At 39.5% G+C, this 15,130-nt stretch overlaps 1 protein-coding gene across 1 annotated transcript in view; it reads left to right on the plus strand.

Annotated features, from left to right (window-relative positions):
- The first annotated feature begins 8,187 nt into the window (after nt 1-8,187).
- Nucleotides 8,188-15,130, plus strand: part of LOC126408619 (carbohydrate sulfotransferase 8-like) — a 69,143-nt gene continuing 62,200 nt past the window's right edge. Inside the window, exon 1 of the mRNA XM_050074286.1 lies at nt 8,188-8,443. The gene's annotated coding sequence lies outside the window, so the exon portion shown is untranslated. The remainder of the gene's footprint in view (nt 8,444-15,130) is intronic.

Consider the following 15,130-nt stretch of genomic DNA (forward strand, 5'->3'; position numbering starts at 1 on the left):
TGTTGCAGGTGTTGACGTGTTGCAGGTGTTGACATGTTGCAGGTGTTGACGTGTTGCAGGTGTTGACATGTTGCAGGTGTTGACGTGTTGCAGGTGTTGACATGTCACAGATGTTGAAGTTAATAAAATGTCTCACAGCAGGACTGGCAGAGGACAGGTTAGCGAGGACAGACGGCTGCAGCACTGAGTAATAGATCTGTCTGTAACGCTCCACACTCAGACCGTGGATCCGGACGGACTCCTGATCAGCTGATGTCTCATCATCATCATCTTCATCATCCATCAGCTGTTTCCTCTTCCTCTTCTTCTCCTGTTTATCCTGCTGCTCAGCTTTAAAGCTGCTGTTCCCACATGCTGACATCACTTCCTGTTCAGAGGGAGACACAAAGGACAACCACGAGTCAAGACAAATAACCTGCTGCTCTTTTTACTCAACTACTCAGTGATGGGAAGGTTACTTTTAAAATGTAAGAGGTTACAGATTACTAGTTAGCCTAAGATATATATCTATTTTAATTACTTATTCAAAGTAATGTAACTTATCACATTTGATTACTTTTCTAACAAATCATTAGAAGTGAGAAGAAGTCATTCCTGCACAAAGCAGAGACTCAAAGCAACAGAATGAATGTCAAATCCTACGTGTAAATCTTTTACTGAAAATAATAAATTCAGATAACCCGCTTTGTAACCGCCATTTTGATCAGTAACTGTAATTTGTGATGTGTCTCACCTGTGGACCAGAGGACTCTGGTTGTGACTGGAGATCAGGTTGAGCTGCAGCAGGTTGGACCTCACTGACCGTCTCCTCACACTCACAGTCTGACATCTGTCTCTGTGTGGAAATGTTTCACTTTAACATACTTTTGATAAGTTTGTAATCAGCTGTTATACTGATATTTTTCTCTCCTTTTATTATAACTGCTTGATACACTCTACTATCACATACTCATACAGCCTGACAGCGATCAACAGCTTCACTCTACACTTCCATGTGTTTTAGTTTGTTGTGATCTCACTTCATTACAACTGACACTTATTTATACCTTCATTATCAAAAGACAAAATATGTTTTTAGTGAAGTTAAACATGTTTCTTACCTTCTCCATCTTTGGATGCTGCTCTCTGCAAATGTAGCTGCTGGTTTGAAACTGATTTCAATTTGAAAAAAGACAAATAAAAACATTCTGTATATTCAGTCCTGGAAACTTTCAGAACTCTGAGGTAAAAACACAACTTAAAAAATAACATTTCAACATGATTCATTACATTAAACTGATAAGATGGAGCACTCTGACCGTATCCAGGATGTAAATGGGGATCAAGAACAACGTGGTTTCTCTGTGCTCATGTAAACACCAACACCACACAATACACTGATTGACTTAATTTGTTTACATGAGTGATTCAACTAAAAGACAGTATTCAGTTTCATTATCAGCATCATATCTGTAATGTTTTATTGAAAGAAGCTCAATTTATAGTTTATGATTCAAGTTTTTATTGGTTTGAAAGGCTCGGTACATGGCATACATATATTAATTTCCGGGCATACAAGCAAACAAGGCACGTCTTTTTTAAAATATGGAGCTGGACTACATAAAGAAGAATTTACAAATAAGTCCAGAAGGAAAGAGAAGAAAACAAACTGACAAACAAAATCATGTCACACACATGTCCTCATACATCACTCTAGGGTCACGTGATCACAGAGCAAGTTCATAATTATGTAGGTTTATCTTCCATTTTGATATGAGTCAATGAGTCAATAAACCTAACCTATAAGGAAATATTCCATACAAATAAGGTAAATAAATAAATACACACACACATGCAATGATTTTAATGTTGCTGTTTTTTTTAATCAGTAGAATAAAAATGAATTAACAATAACTGACAAGGCACATAATGCATTTGCATTTATATAAAGAGAGAAGGAAACTGACATAAACCTGTAGGAACACAGCATCAAATCATGTTTTATAATTTTAGGTGGGGTTTTTTGTTACATAAAATTAACTAATCTCATGTTTGGTGACGTGTATTTTAATCTTAACTGAATCTGTTTATTTTGTCAGCACAAAGACGACATCACAACATTTTAACCCTTTTAAACCTGGATCAACATCTGTTTTCTTGTGCTGGTTCAGATGACTTCTAAAGCATTTAAACTGTCAAAACATTTAAAGAAATATAATTTATTTGATTTCTATAGAAAACATAGGGAAAAAGGTATATTTAGGAAAGTGCTATTAAAAAATTATCAAAAACTCTATATTCTACATATATATTTAAAATGATGTTACAGAAAATAGATATAGATATTATTTAATTTAATCTTTAGCAACGTTCTTCATAATTTTGTAATTATGGTGCAGACTTCATAATAAGAGCCTCTCTGTAGTGTAGACTTCATAATAAGAGTGTCTCTGTAGTGCAGACTTCTGTAGTGCAGACTTCATAATAAAAGCCTCTCTGTGGTGCAGACTTCATAATAAGAGCCTCTCTGGAGTGTAGACTTCATAATAAGAGTGTCTCTGTAGTGCAGACTTCTGTAGTGCAGACTTCATAATAAAAGCCTCTCTGTGGTGCAGACTTCATAATAAGAGCCTCTCTGGAGTGTAGACTTAATAATAAAAGCCTCTCTGTGGTGCAGACTTCATAATAAGAGCCTCTCTGTAGTTTAGACTTCAGAATACGAGCGTCTCTATAGTGCAGACTTCTGTAGTGCAGACTTCATAATAAAAGCCTCTCTGTGGTGCAGACTTCATAATAAGAGCCTCTCTGGAGTGTAGACTTCATAATAAAAGCCTCTCTGTGGTGCAGACTTCATTATAAGAGCCTCTCTGGAGTGTAGACTTCAGAATAAAAGCCTCTCTGTGGTGCAGACTTCATAATAAGAGCCTCTCTGTAGTGTAGACTTCAGAATACGAGCGTCTCTGTGGTGCAGACTTCATAATAAGAGCCTCTCTGGAGTGTAGACTTCAGAATATGAGCGTCTCTGTAGTGCAGACTTCTGTAGTGCAGACTTCATAATAAAAGCCTCTCTGTGGTGCAGACTTCATAATAAAAGCCTCTCTGTAGTGCAAACTTCAGAATAAGAGCCTCTATGTGGTGCAGACTTCATAATAAAAGCCTCTCTGTAGTGCAGACTTCATAATAAGAGCCTCTCTGTAGTGCAGACATCATAATAAGAGCCTCTCTGTAGTGCAGACTTCATAATAAAAGCAGACTTCATAATAAAACTTCATAATAAAAGCCTCTCTGTGGTGCAGACTTCAGAATAAGAGCGTCTCTGAGGACATGAGAGGACAGAATAATTGAGTCCCTTGTTGTGACAGAGGAGCTGTGGACAGTGCTGTGTCTCATTAAATCAATGGTCCATTGTCAGCAGGAGTTGATTACTCTCAGTACACAGCGGTGAAATATGAGGCTCCACTAATGTGTGTATTCTCCCTGCAGCCGCGCTCGATGAAGACCACCACAGAAGAAGAAAAACAGGTGAATTAGCCGTTGAGTCGGATCAATAAGTGCCACCACAGAGGAGAACACTATCTGTTATCTCTGCCCTGTGGACACATCTTCATCCAGGACTTAATGAACTCAGTTGCGTCTCCTCACAGACCAGCAGCTTCTACTGCACATCACTGGTTTCCACTTCCACCAGTATCTCACTGCACCACCAGGGGGAGACAGAGGACAGAGGACAGACTGAGACTGGCTCTGTCTCATACTGACACACAGAACACACTGTCTAAAAGTATGTGGACAATATTTTTATGTTGACATCTATCTATCTATCTATCTATCTATCTACACTAACCATCCACTTTATTAGGTACACCTGTTCAACTGCTTGTTAACACATGGTTTGACTGGAGCTCTTTGAATCACCTCCTCCTCTGCTCTGACCAGCTGCTTCTATATATGATACTAATATTCACACAACCAGACAAACTTGGATGAAGCTTTGTTATTGTCATGCTAAAAGAGGAAACACAAACTGTTGACATAAAGTTGGAAATAGACAGTTGTCTAGAATATCACTGTGTGCTGCAGGAAGAGGTCCACACCCTGAAAAACAGACCCAGGACTGAGAGTACACAAAAGAACACACACAGTGGGTGTCCACATACTTTTGTCCATATAGCAAAGTGGTTCGTGAGCAGAGTGGTAACTTGACTCCTCAGTGTTTACAGTTCCTGAGCAGCTGTCTGCAGGTCTGAACAGGTAAGGTGCACCCATCTGTACCTGAGCAGGACTTCATGATGTGTTCATGGGACTCTCACAGTAACTGCTCCTGAAGGCCACACTTATGCCATGCATGTGGGTCACTCATCATCTCACACACAATTTTTAAAACTTGCTTTTACCTTACCTGCATAACTAACTTTTATTTAATCTCGCTGTCCAATTTTTAAAGCTCCTGTGTCCTGCATCAGTCTTTACTTTCATCTTTCATGAATCACAATGTCTTACTGCTTTTGGTATAAAATGTACTTTAAGAAATAAGTTTTCCTTTTCTTTATCTTGCATTTCCAGTTTACTGATCTTGTATCTGTCTAGACAAACAGTGAACCATTTATCTGCCAATCACTTCTGTGTAGTATCTCTGCTGGTTGCCTAGCAACCTCATGGCCATGACAAAGTAGTAACTGAGTCCAGATGCTGTCCAGCAAGAAACATTTACCGAGCCAGCTGTCTTCTTCTGTTTCCAGTCTTGATGCTATGCTGTTTAGCTATTTCCACTTTTCCAGTCTTTAGGTTAAGCTAAGCTAGCTGCCCCCCCCCCCCCCCATTTCCCGCCTTTATGCTAGGCTAAGATTGCTGTTTCTAGTCTTTATGCTAAGATATCTGTTTCTCCCTGATCCGAGTCTTTATGCTAAGCTAAGATAGTTGTTACTCCCTTCCCAGTCTTTATGCTAAGAAAAGCTAGCTGTTTCCATAGTTTCAAGTCTTTATGCTAAGCTATTTGTTTACCCCTGTTTCCAGACTTTATGCTAAGCTAAGAAAGCTGGCTCCCTGTTTCCCGTGTTTATGCTGAGTTAAGATAACTTTTTCATCCTTTATGCTAAATTAAGCTATCTGTTTCCCCATTTTCAGTCTTTTCGCGAGGCTAAAACAGCTGATTTCCCTTTTTTATGGCTTTCAGTCTTCATGCCAAGTTAAGCTAGCCGTCTCCCTCTATTTCCTGTTTATATGCTAAGCTAAGATAGCTGTTACCCCTTTTCCAGTCTTTATACTGAGTTAAGATAGCTGTTACCCTCTTTCCAGTCTCTATGCTAAGCTAAGCTAAGCTAGCTGTTTCCCTGTTTCTAGTCTTTGTGCTAAGCTATCTGTTTGCCTGATTCCAGTCTTTATGCTAAGCTAAGATAGTTGTTACTCCCTTTCCAGTCTTCATGCAAAGAAAAGCTAGCTATTTTCAGAGTTTCCAATCTTTATGCTAAGGTATTTGTTTCCCCCTGATTCCAGACTTTATGCTAAGCCAAGCTAGCTATTTCCCCAGTCTCCATTCTTGATGCTAAGCTATCCATTTCCCCATTTTCAGTCTCTAGGGTAAGCTAGATAGCTGGCTCCCTGATTCCAGTGTTTATGCTGAGTTAAGATAACTTCTTCATCCTTTATGCTAAATTAACTGTTTCCCGATTTTCAGTCTTTTTGCTAGGCCAAGACAGACTTTATGCTAAACTTAAATAGCTCATACCTCTTCCCAGTCTTTATGCTATCTGTTTCTGTTTCCCATCTTTATGCTAAGTTACGCAAGCTGTTTCCCCCTGTTTCCAGTCTTTACGCTAGCTAAGCTATCTGTTTCCGCCTGTTTTCTGTCTTTTTGCTAAACTATAGTAGTTGTTAGCCCCAGTTGCCAGTCTTTAAGCTAAACTAAACTAGTTGTTTCCCCTAGTTTCCAGTATTTATGCTAAGCTAGGTGTTTCAGCCCAGTTTTCAGTCCTTTTTTCTAAGCTAAGAAAGTTGTTTTCCCTTATCCAGTCTTTATGCTAAGCTAAGCTAGCTGTTTCCCCTTTTCCAGTCTTTGTGCTAAACTAAAATAGCTATTACCCCTTTTCCAGTCTTTATGCTAAGCTTAGCTAGCTGTTTCCCTCTGTTTCTGGTCTTTATGCTTTATGCTTACTTACTGAGGATAACCCAGTTTATAATGACATGACCCCCCTGTGGCGCCACCATCAGGACAGTCTGTGTAATGAGCTTTAGAGGCTCACAGAGACTTCACCTGTCAGTCAGACTGATGTTCCTCTTCAACACCTGTTCATCTGACTGAAGCCACAAATCAAACTGACACATATTTTAACATGCAGGAGGTGAGCTGCAGGTTACAGCTGCTGAGTAACAAACAGATATGATACATGTGATGTATCTGAAGCTGTGGCAGTGTGAACATATCAGATAACACAACAACAACAAGCTGCTACAACATGTTTGAAATCAATACAACAGCAGACATGCTGCTAACACCCAGCACAGACAGCTGCACACAAGGTCACCTACTGTACCAGGCTACTATATATAGTGGAGGGTACATGTGGGCACACTTACTTTAGAAGAACTTTTCATACTTTAAATACATTTTGTAAACACAGTTTTGAAAGTGGGACATTTCCTTGTAATAAAGTATTATCTAGACCTGAGTAGTTTCTGAAGCACTGCTGGTGTTACAAAGTGTGCACGTCAATGAATGAAACATGAGAGTTTTTATCATACTGCCGGTGATGTGTCGGTGTTCCTCTCCGGTGCACTGATCTGACACCTGCCCGCCCGCCTGCTCTCATCCCCGGCTCTCTGAAGCTCTGAGCGGCGCCGTTGCCTGGCAGAGGCGGCGGTGCCGGCGGAGTCCCCGGGGACCCCCCTCAACACCACCCCCCTCCACTCTCCCCCGGTAAACAGAGAAGACACACACACACACACACACACACACACACACACACACACACACACACACACACACACGCCGCTGCTGCTGGTTCATGCGTACAGTCAAGTCACCACAATAAGAGCTGCTGTTTCCAGTGAGATGAAAATAAAAGTCTTTTTCTGATATGAAGTATTTTAGATGTAGTTAAAACTAACGACGAAACAACATTGTTCTATTATTACCAGCTGGCTTTTATGATAACTATAAAAATATATTGTCTAAATAATGTGAATATTGTATACATATGTTTTTTAATGTCACCACTCTAATTTATTTAATGTATTATTTTTTTTAAATTACATTTAAAGAGTTATTTTTATCTTTTCTTAGCTCTCTGTCTCTATTTACTGATTATGTACTTTTTTTTTTTTTTAAAAAAAAAGGGATCTACTTATTGTTTATATGTTTACCGTCGTTGTTTTGAATGTATTTCATCTGTTTCCTCACATTTATTATGAATATGATATAAATTATATTTATACCACATCTATTTAAATTCACATCATGATTGATTTTATTTATTTTGCATAAAAACACATTTATATACAAGAATATATTTAGAAATAGGCTGTAGCCTATCTACTATTCTATAAACATTTAAGGACTGCAGTGAAATATAATCTGACAATTACAATAATAATAATAATTTTTTATTTAAAGAGCACTTTTCATAGTACTCATAGACACTTTACGTTAGTTAGAAAGTTAGAAATTATCATAAAAAACACTAACATATACACATTATTCACATTCATAATACAAAAATAAAACTGAAATAAAATACCCAAAACCTACAAAAAAAAGCAATAATGTTAAAATATAAGATGTCTCGGAAATATTATAATGTTCTCACAATAATAAAAAGCTTTTTAAAAAAAGATCAGTTTTGAGAAGTAAACCACACTTTAAACTATAAAAAGTAAATACAATAATATACATACATATATATATATATTTATATATATATATATACACATATATATATATATTTCGGAAAAGACAAAAATGTTAATGTTAATACTATTATTATTATTATTATTATTATTATTATTATCATTACTATTAAAATCACATTTTAATACGGAGGCACTCACATTAAAAACAAATATTTTATTCAAATTTTATCACATTTCTGAATGGCTAACGGACTAGTGGACATGCTAGTGGACGTTTATTGTGAAGGTCAAACAGCTGAACCTCCGGTTTCTTCCTCCTTCTCTCCCGTACACTTGACGCGCCATCTTGTCCGCTCCCCTCGCCCGTCCACCGGGAACACACTTCAGCTCTCCGTCCGCCTCAAGTTTGGGCGTTTTCCCTCCCGGTGCTCCGCTCTCATCACACCCACCGGACATTTCACCGGAAAAACTACAGACTAACGGTTTTCACGCGGCCTTTTTGTCGCCGTTATTTTTCTTCTTCTTCTTGGAGACACGGAGGTTGAACAGAACCGGAGAAGACGACTTTCCAACGGACCGGTAAACTCCGCCGACAGCGTCCATGCTGGTCCCCACACAGGTGAGTGGAACCGGGGGAATGATCCGGTTTAACGGGCGGGTTTCTGTGTTTGATTTGTTTATGTTCACTTTATCTCACCTAACGTGTCTCTGCTGCTTTCTGCCTCCTGCACCGTTTATTTTAACGTCTCTTTAGTTTTATATTTCAATTTATTTATTCATATTTTTTTTATCTTTATATTATTTTACATACTTAGAGTCACATTTCTCTTTATATATTTCCATCCTGCTGTAATATTATGTTATCTAAAATAATATTTTTATTCTTTATTGTGATTTTATCTAAAAAAAAATTCATATTGACCTGATGGTGTTTGTAATATAGATATATAAATATATAAATATATGAACCTGTGTTCTAGTGACTGACACATGTTGGTATTTAATGTTTGATGACAAGTTGAACTTGATCTCATGACAGTGTAAAAACCCACAGGTGATTTATGTTTTAATTCTGTTGAGTTTTTCAGAATATTTCTTATTAATTAAAGTATATTGTCTGTGTTCTTGGTGGGTTGCAGTCTCTGATTTTCATCCATTCATCAGATGTGGAGCTTTGATAAAACTATTATTAAAAAAAACTATAAAGTTAAGTGGACTTGGGGGAAAACAGGTTAGATCCAGGAAACAATCTGTTAAAGAGGAATAGAAAACTGCTGAAGAGGAATTTGATATGAAATCTAAATATGGGGAAATGAAATTGTTTGCAGCAGATTTGGCAGGTCTGAGAGCAACAGTTTGAGTCTGTTCGCTGTGTTTTATCACACTTTGTCTTGCAGTCTAAACTTAGTTCTGCCTACATGCAGCGGAGGTGCCGGCTCCACCTGTCTGCTCTTAAACCAGTTGTTTGTGATGGTGTGCACCTGCTCAGCTGGCTGTTTGAACACAGTGTGGATGTTGGTGTTGTGTGTTGAGAGGAAACAGAGGTGGAGTTACTGATGGGAAATGGAAGAAAAGAAGGTTTTTAGCAGCAACACACACAGGTTTGTGCTGTAATGCCAAAGCGTCTTGGATTTTATTTTTGTCTCAAGCTTGTAGCTTCTGGTTTTATGCCTCCACACAGGTGATAGATGTGGCCGGAAGCATTATGTTCAGGGTTGGGTTGTCCGTCTTACTCTCATGACCGTGATATCCTTGAGGGAGCCGTAAGGGAACTTCTTCAAATTTGTCTACTTGGACCTAACGATGAATTGGTTAGATTTCGGTGGTCAAAGGTCAAAGGTCAAGGTCACTGGTACCTCCTCCATGTCATTCTTGTGAACGCAATATCTCAAGAAAAAACAGAGGGAATTTCGTCAACATTTGAGTCAATGATGAACTCATTTTGTGAATGCAATATCTCAAGAGGGCAGAATTTGCTCAAATTTGGCACAAATGCATGCACGGCGGCACGATGGTCCAGTGGTTAGCATTGACGCCTCACAACTAGACGGTTTCTGGTTCACACCTGGGGTGGGGGAGCCCCTCTGTGCAGAGTTGGCATGTTCTCCCTGTGTCAGCGTGGGTTTTCTCCAGGTACTTCGGCTTCCTCCCACAGTCCAAAGACATTCAGGTTAAGTGGTGACTCTAAATTGGCCGTAGGTGTTTAAAGCTGTGCTCATTGTAACTCATTTTTATACTGTTATGTAGGTTAATCTACAGCAATGCATTAAGAAGTCAACCTTTCATGGTGTCAGAAAAACAACCCTGTTTTCAGCTGTGTGACGATGCTTTTTGAAGCTGATCCGAGACGGGTTTTAAACAGTTTATTTAGGGCTAGAGAATAGGAGAATTTTCTCATCACAGAAAGGAACACTTCATCCGTCAGTTTATCACAAACATTCAACATCAAGGCATCTGGAGATACATGGTTTGCACCAATGATCTGAGTGATGGATGTTTAGGGGCCATAAGATGTGAGAACTGTGTGGAGGCATTAAAGGAGAGAGATAATGATGTGACAACAGGCAAAATGTAGTAAGAGAGGAGCCTCATCCATTCATTCTGTATTCAGAGCAAATATCTCTGTTTCCTACTGGAGGATCAGACAGATATCATACCCCACCTGTCACACACTGAGGAGGAGGAGGAGGAGGAGGAGGATCCATCTGCTGGTTGGTCTCCTCTGTCAGAGAGGAGGTGAACGAGCTGCTCTGTGATCGTACTGAATTATTTCTCTCCTCGCTGCTAAAAATAACCAACTGTCCTGAACACCTCGCAGCGCACGCGCACACACACACACACACACACACACACACACACACACACACACATTGTAATTCTATACTTGTGAGGCCCCTCAGTGACATAATACATCTCTGATTCTAACCTTCATCATTAAACCCAGTCTTTAAATCCACCTCTCTGACCTCACTTTAAAAAAACCTCCTCACTCCACCTGTTTAAACTCCTGTGGTCCTCACAAAGAGGAGTCATTTCCTGACACATAACCCCCTCACACAAACCAGATATAACATGTTAATCAGCTTTAGAGGAGCTGGGAGGTGGATGTTACCTGTAGACAGAGCTAGGCTCAGCTGTTTCCATCTGTTTCCAGTCTTTATGCTAAGCTAAGCTAACTAGCTGTAGCCTTATATTAAGTGTATAGACATGAGAGCGGACTCAATCTGAACATGTGACTCTCAGAGAGGACGAGGAAGATTTAACTAAATGTTGAACTGTTCCTTTAAATGCTTAATAAAGACAGCAACTGTTTCATGTGTGAAAATGGCTAAAGATAGACACACACACACACAAACACACACCCCATGTGAATACTTTTAGAAGTAAACATACACAAGAGAAGAGTCACAACCACAGAAGGTCACTAACACACATTGCTGCACACACTCACACACACTCACACACACACACACACACACACTGAGGATGGACATGTTAAACCTATTGATCACTAAACGATTACTAAACGAACACTGTTTTGTTGTCAGTAAATTTATGTAAAGAAAACATTGACAGTGTTTTTGCGTTTTATCCCGAGTTCAAACCTCTGCCTTTCTGACACGTAGAAGAAGAGTACACTTGCAAGATAAATGTGACACTTTCTAATGTCACAATGGAGGGACAACTACGCAGGTTGATTTTAGCGCTGCTCATCGTGGACTATATTGCTGTCATTGTTCATTTTAGTCAAACCATACAGTTTGAAAACGAGGCGCGGCTCCAACTAGAAAACAATGTTTTGATGCATTGGATGTGCTGAATGTGCATATTAAGGCAGTACAGGAGGAGGTGCACATTAATAATCCTCCAGGACTGTAACATGCTCATGTTTAACCCAAACAATGTGTCATGTGACTGCAGTTGCTTCACATCCAGGTCGGAACACGTTCTCACCACAAACGAACCGCACCAGATTCGTTTGGAACCAGACTGAGACCACCTCTTCAAGAAGGTCTCTGTCCGATTGTTTTGGTGCACACCTGAGTGTGATTGCTGTGTTCACACCTGCCCAAACGAACCGCACTTAGGGGGCAAATGAACTTGAGTTCAATTGAACCGAACCAAACAGGGCAGGTGTGAAAGCACCCTAAGAGATAGGTCTGTAACAATACATTGATTTGCATCACTGATCCAATATCATTGATGCAAAACATGAAAACATTAATACATGTTGTCACCTTTAAGATACGCCTTTACTTTGAAATCCCATGACGTGTCTGTGTCACCATTTACATCCAAGCACACCTGCTTCATAAACATTTAGACAGTGCTACCCAGTTAGCACCGGGCAGGTGATGGTAAACAGACAAGAATAAGACAATGAGGATATTTATTGATATCAGCTCATATTGATCAGGCCTCTGAATTAATTACAATCGAAATTTTATAGTTTGTGATATTAGCAAATATTGTATTGTTGTCCAGAGAATCAATATAATGTTGTTTCCTAACGATACACCTGCACTAAGTGTATTTACAGGGACATAAATAAGCTGTTTATGATCAGGTTTTTGAAGTTTATGTGTTTGAGCATGCAAACACCATGTCCTGTTTTCAGGGAGCAGAATCCTATCTGCAGTACTCAGACAGAAACGGGGATACTGTTGCATGTATACATCTTACCCTGGATACTGAGCCCTGCCAGCTACCTGTGCAGGTGTGATTTCAGCCAGGTGACGTTAACACAAACGCTGGCTGTAGCCAAAGTGTATCACATATCTGAGGAGATGAAGAGACTTGTCTTTAATGAAAGAGGCTGTTTATCTTCATCCACTACCCCCCTGTCCGTGGTCACAGTGACAGGCTGACTCTGGTGTGGAGGACAGTGTCATAATATTTCAGGAATAGCTCAGTGTGTGTGTGTGTGTGTGTGTGTGTGTGTGTGTGTGTGTGTGGTCGAGAGAGAGAGAGAGACTGTGTGTGGCCAGATAAGAAAGCTGTTAGCGATTGGAGCGGGGAAGAAATTAACAGTAAAGTTGCCAAGTGATGGTAAAGGTAAAGTGTAGCTTTCAGCTTGTTGTTGTTTACATCACAGAAGCCTGCATGAACAGACTTTACAGAATTTAACCAGGATACTTGTGTCCATATAAACACATTCGATGCCAATAAATAGTAAAATAAGTTACATGAGCAGTGATATTTTAAACCATCACCATGTCACATCCAGTAAACTGAAAATTTCTACTCATGAAGTCTTAAACGTCATCTGATGAGCGTGTTAAATACAAGCTGGCTTGAAGGCACCATGAAGTGTCCCTGTATTCAGAGGTGATTATAGATGTGTCCGCTGTGTGATGGCTGTGGTGACACGATGACAAACTGTAGTGATGTCAACAGCAGCCTCATCGATGATAGTGTGAGTGTGGTCAGACCTCCATCACGTCATACAGGTGAATCCTACCTGTTACAGAGTCACTCAGTCATCATGGTGGTTCACACAGAGCAGGCTCACCTAAACCAGGGCTGGGTGTCATTTAAACAATTATAATACAACTGTTCACCCACAAAATGACCATATCAGTTAGTCAGTCAGTGATTTCATTAAGGAAGATTTGTTTTTCTTGCATGTCTCCACGGAAAACAGCCAACATATTGATTGGTTGATTGTAGGGCTGCCACGATTAGTCAACTAATCCATGACTAATCGACTATTAAAATAATCTGTGACTATTTTAGTGGTCGACTAATCGATTTGCGTCATTTTTCATAGAAAAGTTCTATAAAAGTACTCCAAAATACTCATACTGCAGCTTCTTACATTCAGATATTGGCAGCTTTACACACTCTCCTGTGACAGTGAACTAAAACCCTTTGGCGTGAGTACGAAACAAGACATTAGATGACATAATTTTGGGGTTTGGGAGAGACAGACTGACATTTTTCAACATTTTAACACATTTTTCGATGAAATGATTAGTCGACTAATCGAAGAAATAATCGACAGATTAGTCGACAGTGAAAATAATCGTCAGTGGCAGCCCTAGTTGATTGACAGGGGACCATTAATAATGACAGCATAACTATACTGAAACGTCTTTTTACATCCTTTCACACAACTGGTGCAGTATAATCCAAGTCTCATTTATCCAGTCAGATACTCAGCACTTCACAAACACATGACTTTTACCTAGAAAACATGATTTAAAACTGAACTGAAATTGAAACGTATCTAAGCTCTCATCAGAGCCAGCAGACTCCAATACTAAGGCACCGTATCATTACCCTCTCATGCCAGAGTTGTCGAGCAGCCGGATATGCTCTCTACTGTTGCTCCAGGACTAAACATGTCATTTGTCCTCATAACAGGGAGGATCTGAGGGAACAAACCATTGTATCATTTATTATATATACACTGATCTGGCAAAGCATTAAAACCACTGGATGGTGAAGTCAGTAACATTAATCATCTTGTTACAATACAATGTTCTGAAGGGAAACGATTGGTTCTGCCATTCCTGTGGATGCCACCTGACACGCTCCACCTACCCAAACACCATTACAGACCAACTACCCCCCTCCCAATACATCAATCAATCAATCAATTTTATTTATAAAGCCGAATATCACAAATCACAATTTGCCTCACAGGGCTTTACAGCATATGACACCCCTCTGTCCTTATGACCCTCGCAGCGGATAAGGAAAAACTCCCCAAAAAAAACCTTTAACAGGGGAAAAAATGGTAGAAACCTCAGGAAGAGCAACTGAGGAGGGATCCCTCTTCCAGGATGGACAGACGTGCAATAGATGTCGTACAGAACAGAACAACATCATAAATTAACAGTAATGCGTATGACACAATGAGACAGAAAGAGAGAGAGAGAGAGAGAGAGAGAGAGAGAGAGAGAGAGAGAGATGCAGGACAGATGGTAATGACAGTAGCTTACAACAACATTAATGAAAGTAATGATATTACAATAATATTAGAATTATAATTCTGGCTACTGTGGTACAATAAGTTGAAAGTATATATTAATATCTGATAGTATACATATGTGACAATAATCATGTGTATAATAACAGTAGAAGTATGACTAATGACTAATGATAGCAGCAGCAGGAGGCATCTGGCAGAACCACAGCAGCAGCACAACCACACACGTCACACTATCCAGGCACCGCTGCAATATGAGTTAATCTGTATGAGTTAATCTGAGAGACAGTGGAGCACAAAGGCTCCGGAGAAGAAGCCGAGTTAGTGACATGGAGTGTAGCCGAGTTAGCAAAATGCAGTAACAGGACGAGA

Source organism: Epinephelus moara, chromosome 20 (assembly GCF_006386435.1).
Source record: "Epinephelus moara isolate mb chromosome 20, YSFRI_EMoa_1.0, whole genome shotgun sequence".
Lineage (NCBI taxonomy): Eukaryota > Metazoa > Chordata > Actinopteri > Perciformes > Serranidae > Epinephelus > Epinephelus moara.